The sequence below is a fragment of the Prionailurus viverrinus genome, chromosome D4, assembly GCF_022837055.1.
Source record: "Prionailurus viverrinus isolate Anna chromosome D4, UM_Priviv_1.0, whole genome shotgun sequence".
NCBI classification, from domain to species: Eukaryota; Metazoa; Chordata; class Mammalia; order Carnivora; family Felidae; genus Prionailurus; species Prionailurus viverrinus.
In genome coordinates, this window is record NC_062573.1 from 56,177,185 (window position 1) to 56,192,976 (window position 15,792).

The window sequence follows — 15,792 nt, forward strand, 5'->3', positions numbered from 1 at the left end:
CTAAATGAAGTTGTTTGGAATCCATCTTCCTTCTTGGTCCTTTTCCTTCATGGGACTTAACTCTGGATTTTAACCTCTGGTTTGAAATTTGCTGACTGCGTTATCTTGGGTTAGTACAATCTTTCCAAATCTTACTTGTTTAACTTTATAAATGGAGAATGTTATTATCTTACACAAGTGCTGAGGATTAAATGGGATAATGGGGGGAAAATAACTCATTTAGTACATGTTCAGTGATTAATAAAGTTACCTTTAATGACTACTTCTGGCTTGCTTTATCTTTATAGGTATCAGAACACCTCTCTAAGGTAGGATTTTTTGTTGTTATTATTATTGGTTTGTTTATTTTTATATCTTGCACCAGAGGAAAAAAATTCAGGGTCACGAAAGTTAAGATCCAAAATCACGCAGGTAGTCAATGATAGATGATGGATTTAAGGCCTGTCTGGCTCAAAAAATATGTGTATTTTTACTATTACGCTATATTGCACTCTTAAAGCAAAAACAAAAACAAAAGTGTTCACAGATATAGCATGATCTACCAATAGTAACAAGGCTAGCATGCGAGTATCTGCCAGGAGTCTGTTACAGGGAGGAAGTGCTCCAAACTCCTTATTTGCCCATAACTATCCTACAATAATGAACTTTGCCTGCCCTGTGAGGCTGGTTTCCTCTTCAAGCTTTCTTTTGCATGCAGATGTCAACACCAGAGAACCCAGAGGGAAACTGAAAAAAATATTAGAGGTTTTTACCATGATTTCCTGAAGTCCTTGAACCAAGCATCATTTTTTTTTTTGAAGGAATTAAGATTTCTTTCTGCTCTTCAAGGAGATTATTTTTGGTCTTGTTTCTAAATGTCCCTGCTATAAGCTGTGATATAAATAAGAAAGATTCTGACAGACGCTCTTGATTCTTACCATGTCTGCCAAAATTTCAACTTGTTGAATGAAAGATACATAGATTTTGGCACAGTCACACTCACATCTCCAAAAATGACCTCATGCTATCAGATTTACTGGCATAAAAATTCCCTGAATTTTCTTCCTCCCAATGCTGTCCCTTCTGCAGTACTTCCCTGTAAAGATTTTTTTTTTAATTTTTTTTAACATTTATTTATTTTTGAGACAGAGAGAGACAGAGGATGAACGGGGGAGGGGCAGAGAGGGAGGGAGACACAGAATTGGAAGCAGGCTCCAGGCTCTGAGCCATCAGCCCAGAGCCCCACGCGGGGCTCGAACTCACTGACCACGAGATCGTGACCTGGGCTGAAGTCGGACACTTAACCAACTGAGCCACCCAGGCGCCCCTTCCCTGTAAAGATTTAATTCTGCATAAGTATCTCCAAAAAAGGCCTTGTTCTGTCAAATACTCACATAAATATTCCTTGGTGTTTATTTTTTCTCCCTTCTGTGCTTCACATACACACACCCAACAGTATTTGCTTGTAATGATTTAATTCCCCCATGAGTGAAACTTTTACAACTGAATCTCACACACATTCCCAGAAGTTAGTTGTAAGTTCTGTTTCTTTAACCCTCTGCAGACCCTAACCAGGAGTGGCAGTTTCCATTTCTCAGTCTCTTGCCTTACTTTTAGCCCTGTTTCAAACCCTAAGTAAAAATTCTCCTAAGAATTCTTCCCTCTCTATAAATGGGAAAAAGAAAGAGGCACATTCTGGCTGTATATATTGTAAGCTAAACAGTGATGGGAAATCGAAAAATATCTAGGTCATTGCTGAGAAAATGCTTTATGTAGCTACCAGCCAAGGTTTCATGGGAAATCTAGGATCCTTTCAGAGAAGAATGGAGAAAATGTGAAATTTGAGCTGCAGAGTTATGCTTGTTCAGAGAGTTAACTATTTAAGCATATTACTCAATTATGTGATTCTTCTCAAGCACTCTAAACTTTGGGAAATAGAGGACTCTGAAGTTTTCTGAACACAGAGCCATGCCCTTTTGGGGCAAAATTTAAAGAAGGGCATCAAGTATTCTAAAGACAAATGTGAGAAGCAATGGGTAGGGATATTGGGAACAGCATAGGACCACAGTATACAGGGATGATTCAAGCTGAAGAAGCACAGGGCTGAGGAGGGAGTGAGAGTCAGGAAGATCCAACCACACTTAGTCCTAAACTCTCAAACTTCCAAAGACCTTCTAGAATCAACTTTGTGAAGCAACAGTACTTTTGGATTTGTGTCATTTTCTTTATTAAAATAGTCTGGAGGTATGTATTCATGTGTGGAAAGATAAGGCAGAGAAAAGTGCAAGGAGAAAAAAATTGCCACAAGGCAGACAGTAACAAATAAAGAGAAAAAAAATCTTTAAATGAAATTGTCTAAATGAAGAATAGTAGCAAAACTAATAAGCTTTTGAATTTACCCATTTAGTCATTTAGGATGTAAATTACTTATTTTTTCAAAAAATTGTTTATTTTTGAGTAGATGATTTTGAAGGGATGACCCCTCTCGGTTCTTCTATTTGTCCTCCTTTTTTGAAACCACTGGTAAACAATTGGGAGTAGGTTTGTCTTGGAAGTACAGTTATCAACTTGTTTTATGAAGTTTTGTGGTAGGGGAGAAAAACTTACTATAAAGACTATTAATAATCAATTTTATCAATTTATTAATGATTTTCCAAATCACCCAAAGGAAATCAAAGTGGAATTATAAGTTAGTAGCAACTATCATTATTATCAACTTTTACTAGTATTGGCAATAAATAGCAACAATTCAGCCTAATCCTTTACTTTACAGAAATAAAAAATAGTTCCCAAGATCTTATTTTGCCAAACCTGAGAAAAAAATCTACCAGAATGTTAGTCTTATTCTTACCGTGTAATCTTGTTTTGATTTCTCCTCTGAAAAGCAGCAGTTCTGTGTTCAGAGGGCTTGCAGATTCTATTTATTACTCAAAGTTTGGCAGAGAATCAAATCGCCAAAGGAGGGAGATCTGAGTGGGTGAGATTTTGGCAGGTTTTAATTGCATGTAAAGAGCCAATAGAATTACAATCCTGTTAACATTCAAGATTCCCTACTTTCTGCCTTCTCCTCATCTCCATCTTAAAATTTAATTAAACAATTATGGATTTTACGTTTTGTGGTTTTTTATTTCCAACTCACATCAGAATTATCTCACATGCAATCCCCACTCCCATCTGCAACTCACAATCCTCTGCCCCCACACATTACAACTTGGCTCTCTTCAAAGTTGAACTTCACCCCCAGCACTGTTCATACTGAAATTTTTGGAAGAAGTTTTAGGTGATGATAAGTTCCTGAACTTACCTTCTTCTCCCATGAACACACCAAATCTACAGCTATATATGGATCATTTTCTTCTGAAATAGATATGAAAAGTAGATGAACTGCTCTTCAAAACAAAGAATAGCAACAAAAGGATACAGCAAAGATAAAAAGACCACATAAAGATGGGTAGGAGAGGCAAAGACACAGTCTCACAAAAACCCCACCCCCTGGCATGGCAACACAGAACAGGAAGGGATATCACTAGATTAATGTGGAGTTATCAGAAGAGTGAAGGGTTAGAATCCAATATTGGGTGCTCCAGCCTGTGGGATCTACATGGGAAATACAAGGCCCCAGGAAATCTACAAGTCCCAAAATGCAAAAAGAAACAGGTTCTCTTCTTGGAGAACTCACATGTGGCCTTACTTGCCCCAAGACTCAGTAAAAAAAACCAAACCAAAACAAAACAAAACACAGCAGTTTGAAAAGCACCTAGACTCTATGTGAGGACATCCATTTGCTGATCTGGAAGTATTGGCTGGAGGGATGGGATAATTGAGGTGCCTCCTGGAAATGGAGACGCTGGTGGATACAGTTGTTGCATTCTCCACATAGCCTGCAAGCACAGGCCAGTGAGCTCAGATACAGCACCCTCTCACCAACTTGTGTGGGAGGGAGGAGGAAAATGGTTATAGCACTTGCTTAGGCCAGAGAGCGCAGGCAGTTGTAGTGATTCCCCACTTCCTGGCTGGAGTGAGCAAGAGCAAGTAGTTACCACATTCCACCTTTCAGCTTAAAGCTGGTGTGTGTGCACAGACAAGGCACTCTTGCACTATATTCCTAAAGTATGTAGGGGCATGCAGTGAAGACATTTGCCCGCTGCATTTCTGAAGCTGGTGAATGTGGCCTACCCCCTATACTCTCTAGCTGCCTTGCCCAAACCAATGGGCATGTGCAATCCACACAGGGGACACACTTTAATTGCCTGGCCCTGGTGGCCAAGACTGTAACAATTGGAAAGACAGTTCTTGGCAGGCCATTAGCCTTGGGCACTGCACAGACAGAAAAACCCCAATCTTCCTATGAAAAAGGCTTACTTAGCCTGGAGCTTCAGCCTGAGGGACAAGCTTTAGTATCCCACACATCTAGAGGGTAGGAGTGCTTTCAGGGAATATAAGCAGGGATACAAAACCCTTGCACACCCCCTTGGCCTTGCTAGAGGTTGGTGAGACTTCCCAGAAGCTTTTTTAAAAAATGTATGTATTTATTTATTTATGTATTTGTTTGTTTGTTTTTAATTTACATTCAAGTTAGTTAGCATACAGTGCAATAATGTTTTCAGGAGTAGATTCCAGTGATTCATTCCCTATTTATAATGCTCAGTGCTCATCCCAACAAGTGTCTTCCTTAATGCTCCTTACCCAATTTGCCCATCACCCCACCCACAGGCCCTCCAGCAACCCTCGGTTTGTTCTCTGCATTTAAGTCTCTTCTGTTTTGCCCCACTTCTTGTTTTTATATTCTTTTTGTTTTCCTTCCCTTACATTCATCTGTTTTCTATCTTAAAGTCCTCATATGAGTGAGTGAAGTTACATGATATTTGTCTTTCTCTGACTGGCCAATTTCGCTTAGCATAATACTCTTTAGTTCCATCCACATAGTTGCAAATGGCAAGATTTCATTCTTTTTGATTGTAATACTCCACATATATATTGTGTATATATACCACATCTTTATCCATTAATCTGTTGATGGGTATTTGGGCTGTTTCCATACTTTGGTATTCATAGCACTGCTAAAAACATTGGGGTGCATGTGCCCCTTTGAAACAGCACACTTGCATCACTTCTGTATATACCTAGTAGTGCAATTTCTGGGTCATAGGGTACTTCTATTTTTAACTTTTTGAGGAACCTCCATACTGTTTTCCAGAGTGGCTGTACCAGTTTGCATTCCCACCAACAGTGCAAAAGAGATACTCTTTTCCCACAACCTTGCCAACATCTGTTGTTGCCTGAGTTGTTAGTTTCAGCCATTATGACTGGTGTGAGGGGGTATCTCATTGTGGTTTTAATTTGTATTTCCCTGATGATGAGTGATGTAGATCATTTTTTCATATGTCTGTTAGCCATCTGGATGTCTTCTTTGGAGAAGTGTCTATTCATGTCTTTTGCCCATTTCTTCACTGGATTATTTGTTTTTTGGGTGTTGAGTTTTATAAGTTCTTTATAGATTTGGATACTAATAATTCTTTATCTGATATGTCATTTGCAAATATCTTCTCTCATTCTATCAGTTGCTTTTAGGTTTGCTGATTGTTTCCTTCACTGCGCAGCTTCTTATCTTGATGAGATCCCAATGGTTCATTTTTGCTTTTGTTTCCCTTGCCTCTGGAGACGTGTTGAGTAAGAAGTTGCTGCAGCGGAGGTCAAAGAGGTTTTGCCTGCTTTCTCCTCTAGAATTTTTATGGCTTCCTGTCTTACGTTTACTTCTTTCATCCATTTTGAGTTTATTTTTGTGTATGGTATAAGAAAGGTCATTTTCTGCATGTCTCTGTCCAGTTTTCCCTTAACCATTTGCTGAAGAGTCTTGTTTTTATTCCATTGGATATTCTTTCCTGCTTTGTCAAATATTAGATGGCCATAAATTTGTGCGTCCACTTCTGGGTTCTCTACTCTGTTTCATTGATCGAAGTGTCTGTTTTGGGGCCAGTACCATACAATCTTGATTACAGCTTTGTAATACATCTTGAAGTCCAGGACTGTGATACCTCCAGGTTTGTCTTCTTTTTCAGGATTGCTTTGGCTATTGGGGTATTTTCAGGTTCCATACAAATTTTATGATTGTTTCTTCTAGTTCTGTGAAGAATTCTGATGTTATTTTGATAGGGATTGCTTTGAATATGTAGATTGCTTTGGGTAGTATCAACATTTTAACAATTTTTGTTTTCCAATCCAGGAGCATGGAATGTTTTTCCATTTTTTTGTGTCCTCTTCAATTTCTTTCATAAGCTTTCTATAATTTTCAGTGTATAGATTTTTCACCTCTTTGGCTAGGTTTATTCCTAGGTATTTTATGGTTTTTGGTGCAATTGTAAATGGGATCGATTCCTTGATTTCTCTTTCTGTTGCTTCATTATTTGAGTATAGAATTGCAACCAATTTCTGTGTATTTATTTTATATCCTGTGACTTTACTGAATTCATGGATCATTTCTAGCAGTTCTTTGGTGGAATCTTTTGGGTTTTCCATATAGAATATCATGTCATCTGCAAAGAGTGAAAGTTTGACTTCCTCTTTGCCAATCTGGATGCTTTTATTCCTTTGTGTTGTCTGATTGCCGAGGCTAAGACTTCCAACACTGTGTTGAAAAACAGTGGTGAGAGTGAACATCCTGTCATGTTCCTGACCTTAGGGGGAAATCTCTCAGTTTTCCCCATTCAGGATGTATATTAGCGATGGGTCTTTCATATACAGCCTTTATGATCTTGAGGTATGATCCTTTTATCCCTACTTTCTTCAGGGTTTTTATCAAGAAAGGTTGCTTGTTGTCAAGCTATGTCATCAAATGCTTTCTCTGCATCTATTGAGAGGGTCATGTGGTTCTTGTCCTTTTTTTTTTTTTATTGGTGTGATGTATCACATTGATTGTTTTGCAGGTATCAAGTCCTGTATCTTAGGTATAAATCTCATTTGATCATGGTGAATAATTCTTTTAATGTATTGTTGGATCCGGTTGGCTTCATGGAATGAATTTGGAAATTTTCTTTCCATTTCTATTTTTTGGGACAGCTTCAAAAGAATAGGCGTTAATTCTTCATTAAATGTTTCGTAGGATGCCCCTGGAAAGCCATCTGGCCCTGGACTCTTGTTATTTGGGAGATTTTTTAATTACTAATTCAATTTCTTTACAGGTTTTGTGCCTGTTCAAATTTTCTGTTTCTTCTTATTTCAGTTTTCATAGTTTTCTATGTTTCTAGGAATTTGTTCATATCTCCCAGATTGCCCAATTTATTGGCATATAATTGCTCATAATATTATCTTATACTGTTTGTATTTCTGCACTGTTGGTTGTGATCTCTCCTCTTTAATTCGTGATTTTATTTATTTGGGTCCTTTTTATTTTGTGCCTAACTGGCTAGGGGTTTATCAATTTTGTTAATTCTTTCGAAAAACCAGCTCCCAGTTTCATTAATCTGTTCTACTGTTTTTTGTTGTTGCTTTGTTTTTGTTTTCATTTCTATAGCATTGATTTCTACTCTAATCTCTATTATTTCCTGTCTTCTGCTGGTTTTGGGTTTTATTTACTGTACTTTTCCCAGCTCTTTAAGGTGTAAAGTAGGTTGTGTATCTGAGACCTTTCTTCCTTGTTTAGGAAGGCCAGGATTGCTATATACTTCCCTCTTATGAAGTAAGAGGTTTCCCTTTGCTGTTTCCCAGAGGTTTTGGGCTGTGCTGTTATTATTTACATTGGCTTCCATGTACTTTTAGCTTCCTTTTTAATTTCTTCTTTAGCCTATTCATTCTTTTTTTTATTTTAATATGAAATTTATTGTCAAATTGGTTTCCATATAACACCCAGTGCTTATTCCAACAGGTGCCCTCCTCAATACCCATCACCCACCCTTCCCTCCCTCTCACACCCCCATCAACCCTCAGATTGTTCTCAGTTTTTAAAGAGTTTCTCATGGTTTGGCTCCCACCCTCTCTAACTTTTTTTCCCCCTTTCCCTCCCCCATGGAATCTTCTGTTATATTTCTCAAAATCCACTAAAGAGTGAAAACATATGGTATCTGTCTTTCTCTGTATGACTTATTTCACTTAACATAACACTCTCCAGTTCCATCCACGTTGCTACAAAAGGCCATATTTCGTTCTTTCTCATTGCCATGTAGTACTCCATTGTGTATATAAACCACAATTTATTTATCCATTCATCAGTTGATGGACATTTAGGCTCTTTCCATTATTTGGCTATTGTTGAGAGTGCTGCTATAAACATTGAGGTACAAGTGCCCCTATGCATCAGCACTCCTATATCCCTTCGGTAAATTCCTAGCAGTGCTATTGCTGAATCATAGGATAGATCTATTTTTAATTTTTTGAGGAACCTCCACACTGTTTTCCAGAGCAGCTGCACCAGTTTACATTCCCACCAACAGTACAAGAGGGTTCCCGTTTCTCCACATCCTCTCCAGCATCTATAGTCTCCTGATTTGTTCATTTTTGTGACTCTCACTGGCGTGAGGTGGTATCTGAGTGTGGTGTTGATTTGTATTTCCCTGATGAGGAGAGACGTTGAGCATCTTTTTATGTGCCTCTTGGCCACCTGGATGTCTTCTTTAGAGAAGTGTCTATTCATGTCTTCTTCCCATTTCTTCACTGGATTATTTGTTTTTCAGGTGTGGAGTTTGGTGAGTTCTTTATAGATTTTGGATACTAGTCCTTTGTCCAATATGTCATTTGCAAATATCTTTTCCCATTCCATTGGTTGCCTTTTAGTTTTGTTGATTGTTTCCGTTGCAGTGCAGAAGCTTTTTATCTTCATGAGGTCCCAATAGTTCATTTTTGCTTTTAATTCCTTTGCCTTTGGAGATGTGTCAAGTAAGAAATGGCTGCGGCTGAGGTCAGAGAAGTTTTTTTCTGCTTTCTCCTCTAGTGTTTTGATGGTTTCCTGTCTCACATTCAAGTCCTTTATCCACTTTGAGTTAATTATTGTGAATGGTGTAAGAAAGTGGTCTAGTTTCGATCTTCTGCATGTTGCTGTCCAGTTCTCCCAGCACCATTTGTTAAAGAGACTGTCTTTTTTTCATTGGATATTCTTTCCTGATTTGTCAAAGATGAGTTGGCCATACGTTTGTGGGTCTAGTTCTGGGGTTTCTATTCTATTCCATTGGTCTATGTGTTTGTTTTTGTGCCAATACCATGCTGTCTTGATGATTACAGCTTTGTAGTAGAGGCTAAAGTCTGGGTCTCTATCTGGTTTAGGAATCAAAGTAATACTGGCTTCATAGAATGAGTCTGGAAGTTTTTCTTCCCTTTCTATTTTTTGGAACAGCTTGAGAAAGATAGGTATTATCTCCGCTTTAAATGTCTGGTGGAATTCCCTGGGAAGCCATGTGGTCCTGGACTCTTATTTGTTGGGAGATTTTTGATAACTGATTTAATTTATTTGCTGGTTATGGGTCTGTTCAAGCTTTTATTTCTTTCTGTTTGAGTTTTGGAAAGGTGTGGGTGCTTAGGAATTTGTCCATTTCTTCAAGGTTGTCCAGTTTGTTGGCATGTAAGTTTTCATAGTATTCCCTGATAATTGCTTGTATATCTGAGGGATTGGTTGTAATAATTCCATTCTCATTCGTGATTTTATCTATTTGGGTCATCTCCCTTTTCTTTTTTTTTTTTTTTTTTTTTTTATTTTTATTTTTTTATTTATTTTTTTTTTTATGAAATTTATTGACAAATTGGTTTCCATACAACACCCAGTGCTCATCCCAAAAGGTGCCCTCCTCAATACCCATCACCCACCCTCTCCTCCCTCCCACCCCCCATCAACCCTCAGTTTGTTCTCAGTTTTTAAGTCTCTTATGCTTTGGCTCTCTCCCATTCTAACCTCTTTTTTTTTTTTTTTTCCTTCCCCTCCCCCATGGGTTCCTGTGAAGTTTCTCAGGATCCACATAAGAGTGAAACCATATGGTTATCTGTCTTTCTCTGTATGGCTTATTTCACTTAGCATCACACTCTCCAGTTCCATCCACGTTGCTACGAAAAGCCATATTTCATTTTTTCTCATTGCCACGTAATATTCCATTGTGTATATAAACCACAATTTCTTTATCCATTCATCAGTTGATGGACATTTAGGCTCTTTCCATAATTTGGCTATTGTTGAGAGTGCTGCTATGAACATTGGGGTACAAGTGGCCCTATGCATCAGCGCTCCTGTATCCCTTGGATAAATTCCTAGCAGTGCTATTGCTGGGTCATAGGGTAGGTCTATTTTTAATTTTCTGAGGAACCTCCACACTGCTTTCCAGAGCGGCTGCACCAATTTGCATTCCCACCAACAGTGCAAGAGGGTTCCCGTTTCTCCACATCCTCTCCAGCATCTATAGTCTCCTGATTTGTTCATTTTGGCCACTCTGACTGGCGTGAGGTGATACCTGAGTGTGGTTTTGATTTGTATTTCCCTGATAAGGAGCGACGCTGAACATCTTTTCATGTGCCTGTTGGCCATCCGGATGTCTTCTTTAGAGAAGTGTCTATTCATGTTTTCTGCCCATTTCTTCACTGGGTTATTTGTTTTTCGGGTGTGGAGTTTGGTGAGCTCTTTATAGATTTTGGATACTAGCCCTTTGTCCGATATGTCATTTGCGAATATCTTTTCCCATTCCGTTGGTTGCCTTTTAGTTTTGTTGGTTGTTTCCTTGGCTGTGCAGAAGCTTTTTATCTTCATAAGGTCCCAGTAATTCACTTTTGCTTTTAATTCCCTTGCCTTTGGGGATGTGTCCAGTAAGAGATTGCTACGGCTGAGGTCAGAGAGGTCTTTTCCTGCTTTCTCCTCTAAGGTTTTGATGGTTTCCTGTCTCACATTCAGGTCCTTTATCCATTTTGAGTTTATTTTTGTGAATGGTGTGAGAAAGTGGTCTAGTTTCAACCTTCTGCATGTTGCTGTCCAGTTCTCCCAGCACCATTTGTTAAAGAGGCTGTCTTTTTTCCATTGGATGTTCTTTCCTGCTTTGTCAAAGATGAGTTGGCCATACGTTTGTGGGTCTAGTTCTGGGGTTTCTATTCTATTCCATTGGTCTATGTGTCTGTTTTGGTGCCAATACCATGCTGTCTTGATGATGACAGCTTTGTAGTAGAGGCTAAAGTCTGGGATTGTGATGCCTCCTGCTTTGGTCTTCTTCTTCAAAATTCCTTTGGCTATTCGGTGCCTTTTGTGGTTCCATATGAATTTTAGGATTGCTTGTTCTAGTTTCAAGAAGAATGCTGGTGCAATTTTGATTGGGATTGCATTGAATGTGTAGATAGCTTTGGGTAGTATTGACATTTTGACAATATTTATTTTTCCAATCCATGAGCAGGGAATGTCTTTCCATTTCTTTAAATCTTCTTCAATTTCCTTCATAAGCTTTCTATAATTTTCAGCATACAGATCCTTTACATCTTTGGTTAGATTTATTCCTAGGTATTTTATGCTTCTTGGTGCAATTGTGAATGGGATCAGTTTCTTTATTTGTCTTTCTGTTGCTTCATTGTTAGTGTATAAGAATGCAACTGATTTCTGTACATTGATTTTGTATCCTGCAACTTTGCTGAATTCCTGTATCAGTTCTAGCAGACTTTTGGTGGAGTCTATCGGATTTTCCATGTATAATATCATGTCATCTGCAAAAAGCGAAAGCTTGACTTCATCTTTGCCAATTTTGATGCCTTTGATTTCCTTTTGTTGTCTGATTGCTGATGCTAGAACTTCCAGCACTATGTTAAACAGCAGCGGTGAGAGTGGGCATCCTTGTCGTGTTCCTGATCTCAGGGAAAAAGCTCTCAGTTTTTCCCCGTTGAGGATGATGTTAGCTGTGGGCTTTTCATAAATGGCTTTTATGATCTTTAAGTATGTTCCTTCTATCCCGACTTTCTCAAGGGTTTTTATTAAGAAAGGGTGCTGGATTTTGTCGAAGGCCTTTTCTGCATCGATTGACAGGATCATATGGTTCTTCTCTCTTTTTTTGTTAATGTGATGTATCACGTTGATTGATTTGCGAATGTTGAACCAGCCCTGCATCCCAGGAATGAATCCCACTTGATCATGGTGAATAATTCTTTTTATATGCCGTTGAATTCGATTTGCTAGTACCTTATTGAGAATTTTTGCATCCATATTCATCAGGGATATTGGCCTGTAGTTCTCTTTTTTTACTGGGTCTCTGTCTGGTTTAGGAATCAAAGTAATACTGGCTTCATAGAATGAGTCTGGAAGTTTTCCTTCCCTTTCTATTTCTTGGAATAGCTTGAGAAGGATAGGTATTATCTCTGCTTTAAACGTCTGGTAGAACTCCCCTGGGAAGCCATCTGGTCCTGGACTCTTATTTGTTGGGAGATTTTTGATAACCGATTCAATTTCTTCGCTGGTTATGGGTCTGTTCAAGCTTTCTATTTCCTCCTGATTGAGTTTTGGAAGAGTGTGGTTGTTCAGGAATTTGTCCATTTCTTCCAGGTTGTCCAGTTTGTTGGCATATAATTGTTCATAGTATTCCCTGATAATTGTTTGTATCTCTGAGGGATTGGTTGTAATAATTCCATTTTCATTCATGATTTTATCTATTTGGGTCATCTCCCTTTTCTTTTTGAGAAGCCTGGCTAGAGGTTTGTCAATTTTGTTTATTTTTTCAAAAAACCAACTCTTGGTTTCGTTGATCTGCTCTACAGTTTTTTTAGATTCTATATTGTTTATTTCTGCCCTGATCTTTATTATTTCTCTTCTTCTGCTGGGCTTAGGCTGCCTTTGCTGTTCTGCTTCTAGTTCCTTTAGGTGTGCTGTTAGATTTTGTATTTGGGATTTTTCTTGTTTCTTGAGATAGGCCTGGATTGCAATGTATTTTCCTCTCAGGACTGCCTTTGCTGCGTCCCAAAGCGTTTGGATTGTTGTATTTTCCTTTTCATTTGTTTCCATATATTTTTTAATTTCTTCTCTAATTGCCTGGTTGACCCACTCATTCGTTAGTAGGGTGTTCTTTAACCTCCATGCTTTTGGAGGTTTTCCAGACTTTTTTCTGTGGTTGATTTCAAGCTTCATAGCATTGTGGTCTGAAAGTAAGCATGGTATAATTTCAATTCTTGTAAACTTATGAAGGGCTGTTTTGTGACCCAGTATATGATCTATCTTGGAGAATGTTCCATGTGCACTCGAGAAGAAAGTATATTCTGTTGCTTTGGGATGCAGAGTTCTAAATATATCTGTCAAGTCCATCTGATCCAATGTCTCATTCAGGGCCCTTGTTTCTTTATTGACCGTGTGTCTAGATGATCTATCCATTTCTGTAAGTGGGGTGTTAAAGTCCCCTGCAATTACCACATTCTTCTCAATAAGGTTGCTTATGTTTATGAGTAATTGTTTTATATATTTGGGGGCTCCGGTATTCGGTGCATAGACATTTATAATTGTTAGCTCTTCCTGATGGATAGACCCTGTAACTATTATATAATGTCCTTCTTCATCTCTTGTTACAGCCTTTAATTTAAAGTCTAGTTTGTCTGATATAAGTATGGCTACTCCAGCTTTCTTTTGGCTTCCAGTCGCATGATAAATAGTTCTCCATCCCCTCACTCTCAATCTAAAGGTGTCCTCAGGTCTAAAATGAGTCTCTTGTAGACAGCAAATAGATGGGTCTTGTTTTTTTATCCATTCTGATACCCTATGTCTTTTGGTTGGCGCATTTAATCCATTTACATTCAGTGTTATTATAGAAAGATACGGGTTTAGAGTCATTGTGATGTCTGTATGTTTTATGCTTGTAGTGATGTCTCTGGGACTTTGTCTCACAGGGTCCCCCTTAGGATCTCTTGTAGGGCTGGTTTAGTGGTGACAAATTCCTTCAGTTTTTGTTTGTTTGGGAAGACCTTTATCTCTCCTTCTATTCTAAATGACAGACTTGCTGGATAAAGGATTCTCGGCTGCATATTTTTTCTGTCTAGCGCCCTGAAAATCTCGTGCCAATTCTTTCTGGCCTGCCAAGTTTCAAAAGAGAGATCAATCACGAGTCTTATAGGTCTCCCTTTATATGTGAGGGCACGTTTACCCCTTGCTGCTTTCAGAATTTTCTCTTTATCCTTGTATTTTGCCAGTTTCACTATGATATGTCGTGCAGAAGATCGATTCAAGTTACGTCTGAAGGGAGTTCTCTGTGCCTCTTGGATTTCAATGCCTTTTTCCTTCCCCAGTTCAGGGAAGTTCTCAGCTATTATTTCTTCAAGTACCCCTTCAGCACCTTTCCCTCTCTCTTCCTCCTCTGGGATACCAATTATGCGTATATTATTTCTTTTTAGTGTATCACTTAATTCTCTAATTTTCCCCTCATACTCCTGGATTTTTTTATCTCTCTTTTTCTCAGCTTCCTCTTTTTCCATGACTTTATCTTCTAGTTCACCTATTCTCTCCTCTGCCTCTTCAAGCCGAGCTGTGGTGGTTTCCATTTTGTTATGCATTTCGTTTAAAGCGTTTTTCAGCTCCTCGTGACTGTTCCTTAGTCCCTTGATCTCTGTAGCAAGAGATTCTCTGCTGTCCTGTATACTGTTTTCAAGCCCAGCGATTAATTTTATGACTATTATTCTAAATTCACTTTCTGTTATATTATTTAAATCCTTTTTGATCAGCTCATTAGCTGTTGTTATTTCCTGGAGATTCTTCTGAGGGGAGTTCTTCCGCTTGGTCATTTTGGATAGTCCCTGGAGTGGTGCGGACCTGCAGGGCACTTCCCCTGTGCTGTAGTGTATAACTGGAGTTGGTGGGCGGGGCCGCAGTCAGACCTGATGTCTGTCCCCAGCCCACCGCTGGGGCCACGGTCAGACTGGTGTGTGCCTTCTCTTCCCCTCTCCTAGGGGCGGGATTCACTGTGGGGTGGTGTGGCTCGTCTGGGCTACTTGCACCGTGCCAGGCTTGTGATGCTGGGGATCTGGCGTATTAGCTGGGGTGGGTAGGCAAGGTGCTCGGGGGCAGGAGGGGCAGGCTTAGATCGCTTCTCCTTAGGTGATCCACTTCAGGAGGGCCCCTGTGGCAGCGGGAGGGAGTCAGATCCGCTGCCGGAGGTTTGGCTCCGCCAAAGCGCAGAGTTGGGTGTTTGCGCGGAGCGAGCAAGTTCCCCGGCAGGAACAGGTTCTCTTTGGGATTTCGGCTGGGGGATGGGCGGGGGAGATGGCGCTGGCGAGCGCCTTTGTTCCCCACCAAACTGAGCTCTGTTGTCAGGGGGCTCAGCAGCTCTCCCTCCCTTTGTCCTCCAGCCTTCCCACTTTCCGAGCAGAGCTGTTAACTTATGACCTCCCAGACGCTAAGTCGCGCTTGTTGTGGGAACACAGTCCGTCAGGCCCCTCCGCTTTTGCAAGCCAGACTCGGTGGCTGTGCTTGGCCGGCGAGCCGCCCCTCCGCCCCGGCTCCCTCCCGCCAGTCCGTGGAGCGCGCACCGCCTCGCCGCCCTTCCTACCCTCTTCCGTGGGCCTCTCGTCTGCGTTTGGCTCCGGCGACTCCGTTCTGCTAATCCTCTGGCGGTTTTCTGGGTTATTTAGGCAGATGTAGATGGAATCTAAGTGATCAGCAGGACGTGTGGTGAGCCCAGCGTCCTCCTAAGCCGCCATCTTGCCGCCGACCCCTGATCTCAACTGACTGGTCAAGGTCTGAAGTACCAAAAAAAGGCCATCCCAATCAATCAACCTGCTCTGAGCAGTGGTTTTCAAGGGCTCCTGGGCTCTCCTTTAAGTCAAACTGCTTACACTGAAGCCTCCACCGGAGGGACAGACATGTCACTGACCGACCACACACGTCTCCGACTTCCGAAC

At 40.1% G+C, this 15,792-nt stretch overlaps 1 protein-coding gene across 2 annotated transcripts in view; it reads right to left on the minus strand.

The window, feature by feature from the left end:
- Positions 1–2,892, minus strand: part of IL33 (interleukin 33) — a 38,768-nt gene extending 35,876 nt beyond the window's left edge. Inside the window, exon 1 of one of the 2 annotated variants that reach the window (XM_047830290.1) lies at positions 2,831–2,892. The gene's annotated coding sequence lies outside the window, so the exon portion shown is untranslated. The remainder of the gene's footprint in view (positions 1–2,830) is intronic. The other variant, XM_047830291.1, reaches the window with a different exon arrangement.
- Between the last annotated feature and the right edge of the window lie 12,900 nt (positions 2,893–15,792).